The sequence below is a fragment of the Falco rusticolus genome, chromosome 12, assembly GCF_015220075.1.
Source record: "Falco rusticolus isolate bFalRus1 chromosome 12, bFalRus1.pri, whole genome shotgun sequence".
Classification (NCBI taxonomy): Eukaryota; Metazoa; Chordata; class Aves; order Falconiformes; family Falconidae; genus Falco; species Falco rusticolus.
The window spans coordinates 27,318,985-27,339,495 of record NC_051198.1 but is presented as its reverse complement, the minus strand read 5'-3'; the positions used below and the strand labels follow the sequence as shown (position 1 = coordinate 27,339,495).

General features: G+C 37.8%; 1 protein-coding gene across 9 annotated transcripts in view; it reads left to right on the top strand.

Annotated features, from left to right (window-relative positions):
• ENAH (ENAH actin regulator) overlaps positions 1-20,511 on the top strand; it is a 99,431-nt gene that overhangs the window by 15,692 nt on the left and 63,228 nt on the right. The window contains exon 1 of one of the 9 annotated variants that reach the window (XM_037405316.1): positions 8,048-8,340. The exons of 7 other annotated variants lie outside the window; for them this stretch is intronic. The gene's annotated coding sequence lies outside the window, so the exon portion shown is untranslated. Of the gene's footprint in view, positions 1-8,047; positions 8,341-18,032; positions 18,149-20,511 lie in introns of those variants that run through there. One more of the 9 variants, XM_037405317.1, reaches the window with a different exon arrangement.

The window sequence follows — 20,511 nt, the reverse complement described above, 5'->3', positions numbered from 1 at the left end:
GTCCTTTGGTTCTGGGGTGTTGTTCAGAGTTGTCAGGGATGTTCATTAGCTATGCCCCAACTTGTTTTCTTGTTGACTAACTTAAGACTGTGGGCCTGATCTGTCAAAACATTAAATTATTCAGTATATACCTTAATCCTTCAAAACACAGGGAACATTATATGGCCACTGAAGACAAAGGGCCCTCGATCATCGTGGATTAAATGATCAGCATCAGAAGGTGTGGTACACCAGTTATTGTGCTTCAGCTCTCCAATGGAGGAAAAAACTTGCCATCTGTTTCTCCTTTAATTTCCAACTTTTTCTAATTTCTTAAAAATAAGCATGTTCAAGTTTGAAGCTCTCAAATGCTGTATTTTGACACCGCTTAAACTGCAAAATCTTCTCAATTTGGTATTCAGAACAAGTTTTGGTTAATGTGCAAAAAACATCGCTACACATTGAAGAAACCTATTGGCTGTTCATTTACCCCTCAGTTCATCTAAGCCAGAGATAGTTTGAGAAAAAAGGTGGGAGGAGTGAGAGGAGTAAGTATATAACCAAGACTTTTTAATGGTTGTACAAGCATAAGTCACTCCTTCCTCTCATAAATAAGCAACCAGAACTATTAGTTGTTCTTAACTCTTGTACTGGTTTTTAACTCCGAAGGTTATATTTTTTTAAACCATATTACAGTGTAATTTCTGGTGTTCTTTAAAAATTGAAATAATAAGCCAAATATAATGTGCCATGATATTTGAAATACTGATAGATTTGGAACAGCTAGATTCTTAACAGCATGTGCTACCAACTCCTGGCGGTACTTGTCCTGCTGGTAGAGCATGCATGTGAAGGAGACAGAAACTGTGATTACAACAGTGTGTGCTTACCAGAGAGGAACGCTGTAACGCCAGGAATCTACCTGCTGATCATACTGTGCTTAACCAGAGTTGCTAACTTCAACCAAACTAAGATCCATCAATATTTATCTGTTGGGTTTTATGATAGGACTAGGAAGATCCTTGATGCCTAGCTCACTGTTCTAGTGTTTGGTGTGGATTTAGACCATGTGGCTTTTCCTGAAGATGCTCTGTCTTGGTCTGTGTTGATCTCTGCTTTACTGTATAACTAAAAGACATGTAACGTTTCCCTGTCTTATATATGGGAGAGTCCATGTAATTGACTCCTTTTAGATACTCGGGGGTGCAGCTGCTCTGTAACGAATGATGTAATGGGTTACTTCTATGTCTTTCTGCTACATGGCAGATGCAGGCCTGGTTATTAAGGAGGGAGATGTTCTAGTACCCTCTGAGCAGCAAGGAACAGGTTTTCAAGATAACTGTACATTCTCTCTGGCTGTATCTTGGGAGGCTCTGGGGGAAAATGATGCCAGGAAGCAGTCTGGGCAGACAGATTTTTCTTGCAGACTCTGTTCTGTAGACTGCAGTTTGGGCACATCAGTTAAATGTATCTTTAATCTGAGATGGTATTGCCTCTATTGGGAAACTTACTCCCATTCTGATTTATCCTTGGAGTTTTTGTTTCACTATGTGATTTAAATAGTTCTTTCTGTATATTAAGGATTCTGTACTCATTATCTGTGGACAGTGGAGGATAGTTTATTCTCTTGAAGCTACCTCTAGTGTACATGAGGCTGTCTTAGGTTTCTCCTAAGTCTTTTCAAGATTAAAATCACCACTTTCATTAATTTTTCACTGTGGGCTGTTTGCTTTTTTTAGACCTCTTTCAGTTGTTACTCTCCCCTTGGTCTACATCATTTGGAAGCCAAGGCTGATTGTTGTCTGGTCTGTCCCGTACTGATTTACATCTCTTCATTGGAATATATCTAAATGTAGACCTGAACTTTTTTTCTCTCTAGTCACTTTTCTGGTGTTTATTCAGAATTCTTCTGGGGGTCTGTCCTCTCTGGTGATAGCAAGCATACTTGTCCATCTCTTTACGGTTCTGCTGCAGCACAGGCATTGAGAAACCACACTCAATAAGTTTTCTCTGAATGTGGCATTGATAGCTGCTATCTGAATACAGTTTTCAAAACTCCTTTGCTCTCCTTAGAGTAATTTTTGCATATATCTTTCTTATGAAAATGCCCTGTAAATTCTGTCAAGAACCAAGTTGTACTACAGCATTTGCCTGTTCCCTATGGTAATTGGCATAGGACTCCAGAAGACCTAGAGGAAATAGAACTTGCTTGACATGATTAGTTATTAAATAATGTTGAAGGTGTATTTGTTATCTGTTAGCAGGTTTTTACTAGTTTGTGCTGCTGGTTTTGTTAGGATTCAAGTTATACATAGCATTTTATAAACTTGACAGCTTGCTTCCTTCCCCATTCAGAACCTCGCATCCGCTCTGAGAGATAACCACTGGGCCACAGGCTTCTGCAAATCTGATTGACATCCCTCCATGGTCTGAGGTTCTGAACACTAGCTGAGAATACAGTGGTGGTAAATTCAGAGAAAATTTTGCGGAGCCTCCCCTCAGCTTGGAATGGAATCTGTTCAGTGTAAGCCCAACAACTGCAGTCTCCTGAAAACTGAGACTTGTAGCTATGACATTCAAGAGTTTTCTCATGGGGAAAAAATCCATACTAAATGCAGACACAAAGTATACAAAAATGTCATCTGTTGTGGTTGAAGCTTGCAAATTTTTACGCAGTTGAAAACGTGAGCTTTGTAAAAAGCAGCATGGAGCAATCTGTTGCTAGCATCACTAATAGTATTTGCAGAGAAAAGACTAAAAGATAAAGAGTGAAAATGGTACGCGATTGCCTGGTAATGTTCAAGGCATCGTCTCAAGAAGGATTACCCTCTTTGGGATCCAAGCAGGGTGTAACAGTTCATGGGGTATGATGTTGGGCTACTGATAATAACCTAAAAGAGGGGAGGAGGTTGGTTATGCAGGAATAACCCACTTTGTACCATAAACTTGTTTTGCTATAGTTACACAACTGCAGTATGCTTCAGATTTTGTTCCCTTACCTGTGTGTTGCAGGTGCCTGATTAAAATCTTTTCAGTTTGACCCAGGCTGTTGCTCGCTGCAGTGGATTGTAGCAGAGTAGTGAATCTAAAATGCTTGAACTTTGTATGACTTTCAGGAGAAATACAGGTTTTCGTCAGAATGAGGTATATTGTCGTAACAGGAATCTACATAGTTTAAAAATCTTCAAGGAAGTCTGACAGGGAGCATTTTGTGACTTACAGTCAGTATGTTCTTCTCCTACAGTACAAGTTAATTTGTTTTTAGAGCAGAAGTGTTTTACTTGTAAATAAATCACTGAAGCTGTTTTGTTTTGTACCATGGGAGTTAATTTTGCTGAGATGTAATTAGCAGTAGTCGTGGCTTCTGCACCTTGCAAAAATACTACCTGAGAAGACAGGCACAGTTTGCTGCCTTTGTACATGGCTTATTTGTGTTCCACAGCAGCCTGACAGTGTTGGAAATACTGCTACACAGTGTTATCAAATACTAATTTTCTGTGTAGCTAGTTGGTGCACTTAGGGGATAAGCTGTTAAACTGGTAATCATGTATTACTTCTAGAAACTAGCTGATTTGTCATTAAAAATTGTCAATATGACCACTTCTGTCTGCAAAATGGCTCAGAAACGTAGAAGCCTTTTCATTTTGCTTTTCTTTTGTGTTGCAACAAGCTTCTATTTGCCGTTACGGTCTTTTCATGGAGTTCCTTTAATCTACTGTATACTGCAAAGTACCTTTAGGTTTGTGAGTAACTTCATGCTGCTTGTCTCGCTGTCGGATGTTAGGCTTAAAACGCTTCATAGATAATATGGAAGAACAGATCAGAAGGGGAATGGGAGTGAGGAGAGCGTCCAGTCTTATTATCTAGCTCTGGTGACTGCAAGTACAGAAAGAATTTAATTTACCATACTAAGTTAAAATCCAGAGTGCAAGCTAAGTGACCGTTTTTCTTAGCCGTACCATCATGTTCCTTTCGAAAAATGAGTGCCTGCTTTTCACTCTCACCTGTACGTCTTCACCAGCGGGGCCAGAAAAGGCGCAAATGAAAATCTGAAATAGATACTTGCATTTTAAACCTCTGCCAGTGGAGTTCTTAATGAAACAAATGCTTTCTCTGTTCGCTTGGCAGTCGGTGTCTTTCTGTTAGCTGAACCTGCCAAGTGTGCTTTCCAGATGATTACTGTAGGGTTACACATATCTGTAGATGGGATGATCAGGAGAACATCCACAAGGCCATCTTTATAGCTTGGGTTTGTAGCCCAGAGGTTGTAGAGCCGCTACCAAAAAATTTAATAAAGAGGATTTGATTTGTAGTGGAGTTTTCCAACTTGTGTTAATGCACATAGCTATTCTCCTTGTTTTCCGTGTTTTACTTCAATAACTTAGCTCAGTTTGGAGTGTTGGAACTTAATTATGCTTGGTCAAAATAAATGTTGTTTATGAAGCTTATCTGATCTGTGCTTTGTCTAAACTTCAGTAAAAGCTGATGAGTGATGCCCAGTGCTTGCTAAAATTGTAGTTCATTGCAAGCTTTGTGGAAATCAGAAGCAGAATCCTATTTTTTGTCTAAAACTGTAGATCTACTTTTTTGCCATTATTTTTGTCTTTAAAATTTTTGAAGTTAATTGGACATTATTTTTTTGTAATGTGACATAAAACTATTTTTAAAAATGCTCTTTTATTCTTACAAAGATCTTTTTTCTTTTTTTATCTGTGATTGGGATTAACTGGACAAACTTCAGTTGAACTACTAATCCTAAATTTAGTTTGCATTTTGTACATTTTTTTATGTGTCTGGTTTGCAAAATGGCTTCTTGTCTAAAATGGAAGCTTTTGTTTCCTAGCTTTAGAATGTCTTGATCTACAGTTTTAGGCAAGGCTTGGTCAGCTCAGACCACTTTAGAATCTATTCACTTAAGCTCATCTTCAGCAATTATTTAAAAAGCCATTTAAAAAAGTGGCTGCAGGCTACAGAAGCCCCAAGATATTTCCCCAGTTTGGGGAGGACTTTGCTGACAGCCTGTGTACTCCGTGTGACCATGGCAAAAAATGCTGGGATTATTTGCAGCTCTGTTTGATGCGTGGAATGCACCGCATCTATTGTTAGCTCTCCAGCTGAAGCAATAGCAGGAGCTGTTTTTCTTTTTTGACATTGTCTAGCCAGACCTGCTGCACTGCTGTACTGGTCTTGAGTAGTGACCGGTGATAATATTGGCAGACTTCCCATCAGGAGCCGTGGGGAGCTGAGATGTGGGAGAGCATAACTTATGTGCCTGGTTTTGCTTTTACATTCTTAAGATGACTACAGGCAGTATATCTCTAGAAGCCTATAAAGTTCACTGTGTTCAGCTTTCCTGTTCAGAGTCTTTTGGAAGTCTAAACGCCCTTCCTGGATAATTCCTTACCATGGAGATTAAAAGCTCTGTGTTTGTGATAGTAATGAGGACAACATTGTTCACATCTAGCCTGTAAGTGCAATAGCGTCACTAACCCACATAATGCATGCTTCTTTGCTGTTGCCTGTTGCAGAAGCCATCATTTATCTTTTTTTTTTCTTTTCCCTCTTCCCCCCCCCCCCCCCCAGCATAAAATTTGGATACTGAACTCTTCACAGTTGTTTTTGGTTTTGGGTTTGATTTTCTGTGGAGCACACAGATGTGTTCATTGTCTCAAATTCAGTCTTAGTCTGCATTGTACTTCAGTGTGGTGTCTTTTTATATTTGTTACATCTGATAACATGCTATTAAAGGGGCATATAGCAATGCTTTTGTGATGTTGCCTGATTAACTAGCGAACAGGGCTTTTAAAGACTTGGTTTAGGTTGATTGGTTTCTTATGAAATATTACATAAGAATATATCGAAAGTAGTGTAGCAGCAGATCTCCTATGGAATCATGCAAATAGTTTTAAAAGCTGTTATCTCGAAAATTGATGTCAGATTTAAAAATGAAAGCTTGCAAAGATTTCCCCAGTGTTGATCTTTGGGCAGTGTGGCTGTATATTTAAACTAGGACTTCCTTCTGACTACTAAAAACAATAGAAAATGACTCTTAATCTAAATGACTTTGCTTCCTATCTTAGATTTAACTCCCTTGATAACAAAACAAAGAAAACAGGATGTGTAGTTCAAACAAGAGAAATTTCAGAGTTCTAGGATTCCCTGCTGGTGGAAGGAGTTAGGTTTTGTGTGGACTAGAGAGATTTCAGTATTAGAGTAGCATTAAAAATTAGAGAAGTGTCCTGTTGGGGCAGACCAGCGGTTTATCTAGTCCCGTACCCTGTCCTGGAGAGTAGCAGTAGGAGAAGCTGCTTGGAAAAAACCTACCTGCAGCCACTTAGTGATCCCTTTTCCTCCCCCTCTGCTGACACCTTAGAATCCATTGTCTGTTTCTACATGTTTTGGAACATGCCTGTTGAGCCCTTCCCCTGCCCCCCCCAAGAACCCATTATCCCTGAAATCTTCTAATCTCTTTTTTTAGCCTGCTGATTTTACCTGCCTCCATAACTTCCCATAGCAACAAAGTCCAGAAATTCAGTGTTTTTGTATGTAATTTATTAACTTTTAGGGTGGTAGGGATTGATGTTAAGTCAAATAAAAATTCTAAATTTGGCAGCTGGCTTCACTTTTCCTTCTCATTGTGAGTTCTGCTTCTGTTAAGCAATCTGTTTTATGGTATGTAGTACAGTATAGTAAATATATTTCTTTGCAAGTGAAACGAACAGGAGGAGCAGTCGTGTTGCTTGTGCTACTCTAAGGCCAAGAGGGCATTGTTCTTGTTCCTCAGCATGGATTAAGTTGATACACAGATGAAGTACTTCAGACTATCCAAATAGCACCTTCCAATTTATTCCTTTTAGCAAAGAAAGGTCTGCACTAGTAAGGAGAGATCTTTCTAAACATTTTGACAATTTTTTGACAGGTTACTTTAGTGATTGCTCTAGCAGTTTGTAATATTTTTATGAAACCATTTCTATAAAAGTATTCTTTGAGTATGTAGCACAGAGGCAGTACATGTTGCGTAATTTTTTATGGCTGGAGGGAAGAGCTTGAAAATTGTACAACTCCTGTGTGTGATGTACAGTATGCAAGAACAAGGCTTCCTTGCAGCTATTGCTTCAGGTCACTGTCCTGCTGTACCTCATTTGTTACTCATATTACAGGTCAGTACAGCTTTGCTTGTTTTTCTTTCTTTGTTTCTCTATTTTTTTTTTAACTATAGCTAGGTAACTGTATTTAGAACAAAATACATTAAACAGAAATCGTATGACACAGAAGAATGTTATATTTGCAAGCTTAGTAGTAATGCAGAAATGCTGGTACGAAGTCTTTCTAAAACTTTAAATTTACAGAACCCTTGTATGTCAGGAGAAAAGTCAGTAGATTTTTATGATGTGGTAGTATCGATTGACTGTTCCACATTCCTTTTGTCTATCTTCTTGTTATGAGAGTTGTAAAACCAAGCTGGAGAAAACGTGGTGACCTCAGAAGATAGTTATGGTGGCAGCACTCTATATAGTGTGACTTCGATAGAAGTGTTTTCCTTGACACTTGAGGGTTTCAGTGTAAGCATTTATTGCCTGGAACACCCAACCCCCACCTACTTTACTGTGTCATGGTTAAAACGTAGTGAAATGCTTCAAGTTACTCATAAGTTGTATGCTGGCTATGATATCCTTGTGGCTTATATTTGTGGGTTGGCATATTTTGTCTATCATCAATGTTAGGGTTACTCTGGGAATTTTAACAAATTTCTGGGTTTTTTTTTTATATATTTTTTAAGTCTTAATCTGACACTAGTGAAGGTTCTGGGCTTGATTTCTCTCTTACATCCTCCATTATGAACAGGAGTAGCACTTAAGTGACAGAAGGTGGCAATTCTGTGGGCTTTGGATATTGAAGAGGTTAACAGTCTGATGTTGAAGTACATACAAGAAATTGATTTGTCCTGGGGAATCTGAACTGCTGTTTACAAAAGTTCATGTCTAGTATACACAGAAGGTATATTTACTTTCAGCAATATTTTTTTTTGTCTGACAATTGCGGCCTGTAAAGAGTGAACGTAGCTGTATGTAAGAAGACATAGTTGTGTTCTAGTTCATTCAAAATTCTGTTAAATTTCCATGTCAGGACCAAAAGTTGTCTATTTACACTTGTAAAGCTCCTGTTGAAAGAAGCGGAGGTTATGTAATTTAAATTTAGGCCAAACTAGGTTCTTCTGGATGTTTTGCAACAGTGAATGATGCAGAAAAGGCCTTATTTATCTTGTATGTTAGAATTACAAAGGGGTAGCACCTAGTAAGAATGTAGGCTGACCACAATGAGGTGCCTTTATAAATAGCTTGCACAGAACTCCATATTAAGGTGGGTAACTTTTTTAATACATAAAAATTCTGCCTTATGTTTCCTTTAAGAACTGTTGTGAACTTAATGAATTATCTCTTTGATCCAGTTAAGGTGCCAGACTTTGTAGTTAACTATTTTCTTTCTCTGCAGTATTTTTGCAGGCAGCTAGCTGCAAAAATTAGAGTGTACTTTGCTGTTTTCAATGTAACTTCTTTTCATGTTTGTTTTTTTTCCCCTAGGAAATTCAACTTCTTGACTGAGAAGGTGTTCAAAGTTTGACTGATTTGATTTCTTTTTTTTTTTTTAAATAAATGAATGGGCTGTAGATTTTTTTTGGATAATTGTTTTTATAGACATATATAATAATGTTACTTAGATTAAAGTACAAAAAACTTGAAATTCTGCAATAAATTGGAATTGATACTAAAGTTGTAGTGACAACAAATTGGTAATGAAATTCTGTGTATAGCAACTTGCTATTATTATTTAATCATTTGGTTTGAGTTTTATCACAGCAGTAACCAAATTTGAATATTGATGAAGGGTGGACATGATTCTGGCTGCTCTCACCCCATACACCTTGCAGAGAACAGCATTTCTTGGCTGTTGTAATTCTACATCAGTGTAGAGAAAAGAAACTGAACAGGAAGTGTTAAGCAAGAAGAAATATTTTTTTCTGATAAAAATAAAAATGATGGGATTGTTTATTAAGTGTAAGTATAGAGATTTCAGGTGAATTAAATCCAGGCTACATCAGCTAAACTAAACCTAGACCACAGTACTAATCATTACAGTACGTGTTAATTTAACGCTATGGCTGCCTCTTCAGAGAAGGCGCTGGTGTATTGAAATTCTCCTTTGTAAGCGTTCTTAGCTGTAACAGCAGGCTCTGGTTATCAGCTGGAGAAGGGGTCTGTAGGGAGCTTTTGGCACACACAAAAAAAAAGCTTCACCTCCCTGTCAGGAGTTTCAGCAGATTCTGCAATAATGCACTGCTTCAGTAGACACCACTTAAAACAGTGCAAAATATGGTGAAATGATAGAGTCAATGCTTTGGCTTCTTCTGATAGTGAAGGAGCTTCAGAGACATCGGAAACAGAGTCTTTAAGGTATATGGTTTATGTATGGGAATTTACGGAAAGTTGTTTTAAACAGCCACAGATCATCAAGCATGTGGGACTTTGTAAGGCAGTGTTTTTGTGGCCAAAATTGTATGGTTTGTAAGACTGGAGACTGCTTAAGAATAATAAGTGATGTTATGGTTATGGTATCAAAAAGTATTTGAAGTACTTAAAAGTTTGGGGAGAGAGAATTTTCTTTATTTCTTCAAATTAAAGATATGTTTTTTTCCATTAGAGCTATGGTCATGTAAACTCAGACAGTATTCACTGATTCAAGCTAAAAATTGGTATGTGAAAAATGAGGACCTGTTGCCTTTCTGATTGTGCTTTGAGTCAAATGATGTGCATAGGGCAGGAATTGGAGCAGGCATTCTGAAAACAGACCTTGTGTACCTTCTAACGGGGTTTTTTTAATCCCGTTTGTTAAAAATGTAATCTTTATATATGCTAAAGTCAAAACTTTTAAAACCATAAATTTCCTCTATGTGTTTTGATGACTGCAAATGTTGCTGATCTATAGGCAAAATTTAAGTCTGTCTAAGCTTCCATTAACGAGTATTTCTAAAAATGTGAGTTTATATACAAAAGGGGAGCAGGGATAGCAGTAACCTGCTTCTGGGACAAAGAACATCCATGCAAACTTTCCTACACCATTTTCTTTGTTTTGTTGCAGCAGATTCAGACCAATCTATTACAAAAAGCAGAAAAGGAGGTTCTGTGTTTACTTTTCATCCTTTATACATATTTATGCATCTAGCATGAAAGGTTGTTCACAGTGCTTTGGAGAGCAAATGGCTTATTTCAGAAGCAGCAACAAATACCACAAACCTGAAATGCTCAAACTTTTTTTAGGAAGAGTGAGTTAATAGTTGTTTAACCTTCAGCGGTCAGTTGTTTGGATCTAATTATCAGAGTTGTGGCAGTGTGTTAGGATTTATCCAGATACGGTAGGATTACAGAGGAGAACTGATGCCTAGTTTCTCAGGGACATTGATAAGATTGATTGCTCAGGCATTTGTTGTTACTTATTGCTATGGCAGTAGTAGCAGCTAGAGGATAAACATCTGAAATTATTGATAACTGAAATGAAATGAGACTTAAAAATATGGTCAGCAGCATCTGAGAAGCTAATGCATGTATGCCTCTGCGGCTGTGCTGCAGAGGTGGTGTAACCTCTTCTTAAGGTGGTGAACAGATAGTACCATAGTTGTCATTGCCAGGCACCTGCAGATGCTTGTGCTGACTAACATCCCAGGACTTCTAGAACAACTCAAGTGCATTTTAGTATCAACATTGACAGTTCGCTGCATGTGAAGAGAAGCTCTACATGCTCAGGACTTTTGGAACCATCTGTACCCCAAAACTTTTAGAAGCAGATGAAGATCCAGACTGTCTGAGGGAAAAACATGTATTTTCTTATCCGCTGTAACAAGTACCATTTGAGTAACCACAGCGGAATGAGTTCCACCAGGCACCTTCATAATCTGAAACAACTGAAACCTAATTTTGTTTTTAGTGTAGTTCTACTTATTAGTTTTATTATATGAATTGTTGGGATCTGCAGCTAAGAGTCTGTTCCTAGACAGTTCAGGGATTAGTTATTTCATATTAAGGAAAATTATTGCTAAAGGTTAATTGGTTCTAGGAATGATGTTGATTATTCATCCTCACTCTTCTTTTTTGCCAGTCGCCCATAATTTGTGAGGACCATCTCTAAGGATATATTATAATGTCATGTGGAGTTTCTCCTGGTTCTCAGAACAGTAATGTAAATGCCTCTTATGTGAAGGTAAAGGAAGGATATCTGGTTTGTTTTTTCCTCCCAAAGAAGTAATCTCTACATATATGCTACCATACATAATATTTGAAACTTGGAATTTATCTCTCAACTTCCCTGAAATCTTTAGGACAAATGCTGCTTTTTGACCTTGAAAACATACAATTTAGTCTGTCCATCAGCAGATGGGAAACATTTTGATTAGGACCATTATTATGCAAGTACTGCCCTAATTTTTTTGAGGGGGGTTGTGTTGGGTTGGTTGTCAGCAGCCCTGAAAGTCTTTGGTATGTCTTTTGGAAGCCTTGTCTCTAAGGAGGTGGAACATTCTGCTTTAACCGTAAAGGGCTCATTCTTTAATTTGTTATCCTGGGACTCGGAATTAATCATGTGCCAACTCATAATTTACCAGGAACATTTCTAGACATGACTGCATTTGAGGGACTGTTTATCCTGGGCAGATATGCCAAATACAAATCAATTGGAGAAGGGTGAGAACAAACCAGTTAAGAACACTTACAAGGATATAAAGCTCTGTCCCACTTGTGTTGATGAGGTATTCTGAATTCAGTGTGTATTTTTCAAGACGACCCCTTTCCATTTCCTAAACTACTACTGTGTGAGCATTTAGATCCTTGCTTACATGTTTGTTACATGTAGTTTTGTCTCAAATGTTAAAGGAAGCTGGGTTATTCTGGGCATCTGTGTTTTTTACTGCCACAGAAATTGAAGGCTGTGATGCAGAGGCTCAGATGACACAGCATGGTGTTTTGGTCCACTGGCTGGTGCTGTAATTGCCGATTAGTTGAGCCGTAGCTTCAGATCCTAATGAAATTATGCATGCTCCTTGGGTGTTGTGCAGATGTGGGACCAGAGCCATGGTCTGGGAACATATGAGCCAGATTAATTTGGCTGATTGATTCTTACTCCATGCCTTCCGAAACAGCATCCTGTTGATCTGAAGATGGTAAAATCGGTACCTACGGAGTGCTGCAATACATTCGGTAACTCTGCTGGATCTTGACCTTACTTTGCATAAAGCCAGTGGTGGTCTTTTCTGTGGCAGGGTTCCTCTGCAGCAGATAGCTGAGTGTGCTGGGGCGGCGAAGTCTCTGCCTGGCATTGACAGGCATTGCTGCACAGGGGGGATCCGTACAGCTGGGTTCTGTCCCCTCCCCATGGAGGTGTCAGAAAGGGGTGCATGCTACTGCTGCCTAGAAGTGTGCTCCGGCACTGGCAAGGCTCAAGGGCTGCCTACACACAGGGACACTTCTAAACCACTGAGTTAACCAAGAATCAAATAAACTTCTCTTGACATGTCTAACTTTGTCAGGATCTTCCATGAGATTTCACAGCGTTTCTAAATAGTCTCTTCTAGTATTTAATTTCTGTAGCTGTTAGCTGTTAGGGGAATTTTCCTATTACTCGTTCTTATTTATGGTGGTTGTTGTTAGTTCCCAGGTTTTCTCCCCTGCACTGAGTGGTTAGCTGTTTTATTTTGTAATTCCCATGTCTTTTTTGATGCATTTCTGCCTTCTGAAGTGTTTTCCCAATTTGTATGTCAGCTGTAGTTCAAAGCATACTTTTTGCTCATGGTTTTAGAAAGCTAATCCATGTTACTTCTTCCTTATCCTTTAGTTTTTACACCTACCTCCATTTTACTAATTTATATAGTAATGTTTTAAATACCAAAACCATATACTTAGTGTGCAGTGCTTTTATTTATTTGCCCCCCCCCCCCCCTTCTTTTTATGCCCCAGAGTAAGTTGGGTAGTGATGAAAGGTAGTGTCCGTCTATTCTATGTGGTCTTTTGTCTTTCCTGGTAGCAAGGTGATACTTTGCTTATAGTCTTGTATGTGCCTGAGCTACCTGAGCCAGATTATCACAAACGGTTCCCAAATGACCCCTAACAGTTAAATGCTTTTTTTTCCCACATGCACTATTTCATGATACTATTTGGATTGTTTTGGCTAAGCCAGTGTTAACATCTCTAGACCTTACAGTATGAATGCTGGTTACTTAATGGAGGTGAAGAAACTGTTTTATACACCTATTTTTTATTCCCTATTGGCTTCATATATAGAAGACTTAATTCGTACTATCATGAGTCTGCTCCATAAACTGAACCTCTTTCCCTGTCTTTCCCTGACACCACAGTAGTCTGGGTTGTTCAGGATGCTGCTTCACCCCTTTGAAGGCTTTTCTAACTGTTTCTTTAGGTGAAGTAAATGCTGGTGCTTATGGTGGGTCCCACAGTATGCTGTGCTTTTTGAGGAATTGTGAATAGTACATGGTTCATACCTAGAATTTTCCAGTTGCTTTGTATGCTCACTTAAAATGTGTTGACTACTTTTCTGACTGTTGTTAAGCAGGAAGAGGTAAGACTGCAGCTTGGTGCTTGTTACTCTATTTTTTAATGTGGATATTTTCTTTAAATTGACTGTCAAAGTTTTGGGCTTTTTGTTTGGTTTTGGTTTGGTTTGTTTGGGGTTTTTTGAGGATTCTTGTTCCTGTGAACATCTGTTTGTGTGCCTACTTGATTGAACAGGTATTAGTTGTTCAATAACACTGCCTGAAGTCCCTGCTAGTGGAGGGAGCTGTGTTGCCATACCAGGATTTAAATAAACTTTGAATCCTGCTTTCAGTGCAGATGATGCTGTTAGTCTGACCGAGTACCATAAGGAAAACAGCTACTGATGTTCAAACTACTGTATTTAACAAGGCCTGGATTTGATTAGAGTGCCTAGGTCACTGGCAGCCTTTGATCACTGGAATAAAAGCTGAAGTAACTGGTTTCTAAACCAAACCAGAACTTTGGATTATTCAGTGGATTGTGCTGATGGGGTAGCTAGCCAGTTTGCTGGAGCTCCTTTTCTCCTGCCGTCCAAAATAGCCTTTCTGTAGCTTTTTTTCACTCATTGCTGGCAATCAGAACCTTGAGTCCCCCTCCTTGTTTTTGCTTCTTGTGAATCCCATTTGTCTCAATTATAATTTTGTAAAAAAACCCAAACCCAAACCATGAAGCAGTTCTGAGGCAACTTGTGTGAGGATGCAGAAGCATAACAGCTGCATGGATAGCACATGCTTCTAATAATTTATGCTTACATTATCCTCGCTGGCATGCTGGTAGATGGATTCGGAAGTAGTGTGCAGTCTGACAAAATATGATTAGCCTGCACTTATTGGTACACATAGTGTCTGGGAAACCCTGATGTAAGTCTTGAAAGGCTTTATCTCAACAGCCTTGCTTGACAGCCTTAAGGAGGTTTTTTTCCAAAACAAATGACATGCAGCCCTGAGGTGCTTCATAGATGCGATGAATGCTGTTCTTTGTACATTAGAGGACAGAGAACAAGGAGTTTACCTCTTTGCTTTTAAAGATCATGATAACATTTAAAAACAAAACAAAACCCTCTCAACTAATGTGCTGATATAGGAGAAAACAAGGTCATAATGGAAAAAAGTTTAAAGTATGTAATTTCTGAAGTCTATAATAAGCTTGTTAGTGTTTTCTGGAACATTACCTTTTAAATTTATGCATGCAGAAGTGTAAACTTAAGTTCTGTTGACTTTGTTTCATGTGACATTAACTGAATTTTATTGTTACATTTCATCATGTGCCTTTTAAGAAGCGGGTCTCAACAATTGAATGTACATAAATGGAAAATGGGTTATACAATATCAGGGACCAGCTAACTGAACTGTGGTTGTAGCCTATGCCCACGTATGGCATAAAACTGATAAAAATCCCTTTTCTCTGTGTCTGCCCACTTTAAGTTTGGTAGTGCAGTCTGCCTGTTCTTGTTTGCTTACCTTAAGTTTGCAGCTGATTGCATAGTGTATTTCAGAATATGTATGCCTAGGTAGTCTGAAAATGCAGTATTGTGTTTAGCCCCTTGGTTTGTACGTTACTTACCTCAAAGAGTGCATTTGTGGCGCAGGTAACGACAGGAGATGGAACTAAGTCTCATCGTGTGTGTAGCTGGTGTTACCAAACTGATGTGTGCTCTATGGCATAGTATATGACTGTAGGTTGAGTTAAACACCCCCCTTCCCCCCAAAACAAACCAACCAACCCCACCAAAAAAACCAAAACCCAAATGAAGAACCCCAAACTACCTCAAATCTCTTTCTTTGCAAGCAGAAAATAAAGACCCTGGTTAGAGAGTAGGATTCCCAAAGCTTCTGTTAAGAGGGAAGATGCAAGACACTCCCTGTGTGGTTTAAAGATTAAACTTCTGAGTGTACCTTTTGTAAGGGTGTTGTGACACTGGAAAAACCCAGTAATAGTAAATAGTGTAAATAGCAGAACTTTGTCCTGTGGCATGAAGCTTGGGATATCTTAGCGCTGAAATGACTATCGTAGACAGTAACATAATATATTAAAATGGTGACTAAAATAATGCAAGATTGCCTGGAAAACATGTTTTTTAAAATGAAGTTACAGCTGGAAAGATAATACAGTGGTTGGATTGTTGATCTAGAGTAATGAAAGCCATGCTAAATTTCTAGCTCCGTGACAGCCATCTTGTACAATGAAAGAGGCCCATGGGATGCCAGCTGGATTGTGCTGCTTTTATACTTTAAAATAGCATTTTCCAATAATTACTGCTGGATTAGCTGAACTAGTGAAAATCCCTGTTCAGATAAAGCTTTCTGGCACTTGCAGTTAGCACAAACCTAAACAATGGATATGCTGATAAGGAGTCTTAATTTTCCAGCGTGAGCAAAATCGTTCTTCAACTCACCTTTGAGTTAGTTATTCCACTAAATAATGTATTAGCACAAATAATCAGTGACTACAGAATTATGCTTTTAAATATTCTTTTTCCGGTTGGAGCTTACAAATTTTTTTTTTTGTAGTTGGAAAGAAGTGATTAGTATAGGTCTCTATCTTTTTCTTCCTCTGATGTGTTTTTAATACTTTTAATATTAAAACTGCACAATTAAAGGCTTAAATGGCTAGAGCTGCTGTTCTGTTTGGGCTGTTTGTAGTGGCGCTTTCTAGACTGAATTTTTGCTTTCAATTTAATGAGAAATATTTGCTTATGTAGAAACTTAGGTAAGGAAAGATTAGAAAAATTAAGTACGAAGTAGTAGTAACCTGTGCACTACTTTCAGTTCAAATACTGGGCTTTCAGTGTGAGATAAGGGTATAGTAAGTTACACTCCTTAAAAAGGAGGATAGAGGATAACTGACATGATTATAACTGATATTACAAGAAAGCATCTTAACATCTCTTCCAGTTTTTATAGTAATGTTTTACAGTAATGTAATAAATGCATTCTTATTAGATTAGGGTTTTTTTAATCTTATGTTTGTTTTTAAAACTTTATTTTCCTGTTTTTCTAGTAAAGGAAGCCAGTAACTACTTTTCTCCCTGCCCTAAAAGGAAAAAAATGTTTTTGTCAGAACTTTCAGGGACTTTCCAAGTAGTGCTGATAATACCATTGTGTATATGAGACTTATACGATGGATATTTTTTTTTATACAATGCATTATGTATACATTATAACATACACAAATACAAAAATCTGTAGGTTTTTTTCTTTAGAGGAACGTTGTCTGCAGATTTAGCCCACTCTGGAGTCAAATCATGTTCCCAAATACTAATAAAAATTCAGATGTAAAGGTTTGGATTTGTTGAATGATTATTTGTGCTTGTCCATGTGGATATAATTAAGTAAGGTATGAATTGTCATGTCTGTGAAAGTTTTAAAATGAAAGAACTCTTGTGAAATACAATCTCTTTTTGCTGCTATCACCAGTAAATATGATGCAGTTTGTTCTAAAACGTGGGGGTAGAGGTAGGTGGTATTGTAATTGAGCAGAAGTTCTCCAGGTGAACACAGATATATCCCTATTATTGTAGATCTTAGTGTTTAACAGGTTAGTGTATTTAAGATTGAAGTTATTGTGAAGTGGAGGTGATGTTCCAGTCTTAAAATTCAAGTTTTCTCATGAAACATGAGCGTTTGCAAAGCAGAGGGAACTGGGGAGACAGCTGAATTGCCTAGGAATTGAGATCAGGAAACCAAGGCAAACACAGTTTCTTTACTGTTTAACTTGGTAACTTTTTCTGGTGTGAAGGCAGATCTCTATGACAAGATTTAAGAAGCTAACAAAACATCTAAAATGGGGAAAATTGCAAGTATTGTGATCTTAGACAATAATTACATTGTCAAGAGGTTTGAAATACTGAAGAGTTAGTCTCTGCAAAAACAGTGTATAATGTCATGATTATACAATGATATGATATATATAATTTATACAATTATATATGATCAGGACGATCCATTTTATAGCTTATGAACTTGCATCATAATTTAGTCATTTCATGTATGTGTTGATTGCTGTGTTATTTTCACAGCGTAACCATTTTTGTAGAGTTTTGATAACACCTATTTCAGAGAGGCAAGATACGTTGATAAATAGTTCTTGTTTTAATCATTGAGATGACAATTCAGATGTCCATTTGTACTAGCTACTCTGCGTGGATAAAACCCCTTCAAACAAGTGTTTTGACCACACTGCTGCAATGGTACACTTTAAGGGCTGTGTGTTTACTGCCACTTCACGCTAGCCGCTTAATTTTTACGGCAAGAGATGCATGAAATAGCTGATGTGAGAAAATCGAATAGCTTCTACTCAATGGTTCATGGTGCATCTAGCTCATCTCTTTTTCTAGGACAGAATGTTAGTTGTAATGAATGCACAAATGTTAATTATTAACTAGATTGAATTAGTTACTGCAGTCGTCTGTTAGTGTTCAAAGTTAAAAGTGGGTCACCGAGACTCAAAACACTTCTGCAGTGAATTCTAGCATTGATTTTTGTATTTCTGCTCCTGCTGTTTTTTGGTTACTAGTTTGGAGAGGAAGAGTAGAACACTTCAAGCCTTGTGCGTATAGCCTCGTTAACGTAAAGGTAATCTGCCCCTTCTGTTAGGTTTACAGTAGCACATACATTACAGGACAGAATCATCTGAATCACTCCACCAGCTGAAAAAGGATTTTCTTTTTAAATCAAGCATGGGTACCATAAAACAGTGGTAGAATTTTCAGATCAAATCACCTTTACTACCTTGTCATCAAAATCATTAACCGATGAAGCCAAACTTCAGACTTTGTTAAATGTGTAATTTTTTACTGTTTGTTGTTAAAGAGCGTTGTATGAAGGATATTCAGAGGAAAAATGTCCACAGATCGGAATGATTATAGGTTAATTTAAGCTGCGTTTAATAGAAGAATATATGAAAGTGGGTTTATACCTAGGGGACTAGATTTTAAAGACAAGCCCTAGTACACTGAGGGAAGTGTATTAGTGAAAATTGCTGGAGGAGGAATTGGGGTGGGGATGTGAGGTGGATCAGGACTTTTTTCAAGTTGGAGGCTAAAATCTTGACTGACTTGCAGTCAAACTTGGAAGAAGGGCTTCTGCAATAGCTGTGTAATCACTTCAAGAAAGATACTACGTTACTAATAAGTAGGGCATAGCAGGAGTGAAAAAATAATCGCTTGTTTAAAGTGATATTTAGAGATTAAATGATGTGGGAAAGAAATCAGTTATTCAAAGTAAGGCTGAATTGGACTTGCCAAAAAGTAATTTGGATCAAAGAAGAGAAGAGTGAAAGAAAAAATGTGCTATTCAGTGAGTAAATGCAGTAGCTTGGCATGAAAGTTGAATTCATTTTTTAATAGAGGTGATAACTTTGACTGTGTTCAAAGGGAAATGTAAATAAACTGTAATTGAAGTGGAAGCAGAATGCTTCCAGGTTGTGTCAACTTGATGATGATAACCTCTCCTTGAATTGTGGTGGAATTTGTACGTGGAAACCCGTGCTCAGAAAGAGGAGTAGAGCTCTGCTGTAGGTAGGTGTGTAAGTGGAAATTTAGTATTCCTTTGTTTTACAGATTATGGTAAATGTCTGTCCTGAATACAGAACATGAGGATGTGCATTAGGTCTTCCTTTACAAGGAAGCAGTTGTAGCTAGAGTAAATTTTTCCAGATCAGTGCTTGTTTACTACGCTGTCACTGGTCTTTGGTTGCTTAAGAATTTATTTGGTTTAGAGTTGCTTGAATAATGCCTATAACTTTGCCTTATCTTGGAGCCCTCGGAAACGAGGACAAGATTTTCAAGAGGTGTGTTTATATTTGAAGTATTTTGTAGTACAGACTCGTTATTTCAGAAATTCATTAATCAGTCTTACGTGCTTTGTTGGGAGGAGAGTATGCAAGAAATAAGGCTTGTTGCACAGCAGGTTACGCCTTTTTGTCTTGTTGACCAACCGTAGGTAATTTTACCACGATGCTTTTCGCTTTTTGTTGTCTCAGAAACAGAAACTTAGTATTCAATAATTACTTAACTTGAATTTAGCCTAATTTTTTCTACTACAACTCATTTAGTGTTATCAGTTACTCTTAACGCTAATATTTCCTAGGGTTTTTTTTAAGGTGATTTTCGTGTATGATACTAAATCTAAAAATGTGAAGTGTGTGTATTGAAAATCTCTCACACATACACGCATACATGGAACTGGCGTGAGTATTAGAACAGTTCACTGTGCTGCTGTGGTAAAGTGCCACGTTAGGAAACTTACTTGTCTTAAGTCTTTGAAGAAGAGAATATCGTTGCCTCTTGCATATGCTTTAGAATACACGCATTGCTTTCTGAAGAATAGTAAGATGGAGTAGAATAAATATGGCAGAAGACTAAGCTTTTAGCAATACATTTATTTTAGGGAAGAAGGTATTTCAAGTGGAGAAAATTGAGGGATTGCTTTGTCTCTACTGCTTTTTGTGAAGAATAGAAAATAGTTTTGTGCTAGATACAGTATACCTTTTCAGAATATTAAGATTACTGACATGACGGATACTTCTCTGATTTTGTAGATGCTTATAAAAATGTTAGTTTCAAGTTACTGAAACAAATAGTTTACTACCCTGGTCGTTTCTTCTAATTTTAGAAAGGTTTTAGAAAATGCTGTTAGTCTTTGGGAAGAATCTTTGTCCTCATCATAAGCACATCTGTAGTGTTTAGTTAGTGTCATCTAGCCTCATCACTTGGAAACTGAGTTGCGAGTAGGATGCTCTCTACTTTTGAGGTATTCACTGGGCTGGTTGGTTGCATGGTAGAAAGGTGTTTGGGATGCTTATCAGGCACTGCTGTTCAAACTAAAAACTGAGTTTAGGTGTATTTAGTGGAAGGTGGCCTCGGTGAGCAAGGGGTGTGTGTGCTGACTCACCAGGCACAGTATTTGTGAGCACTGAGGTATTTAGTTGCACAATA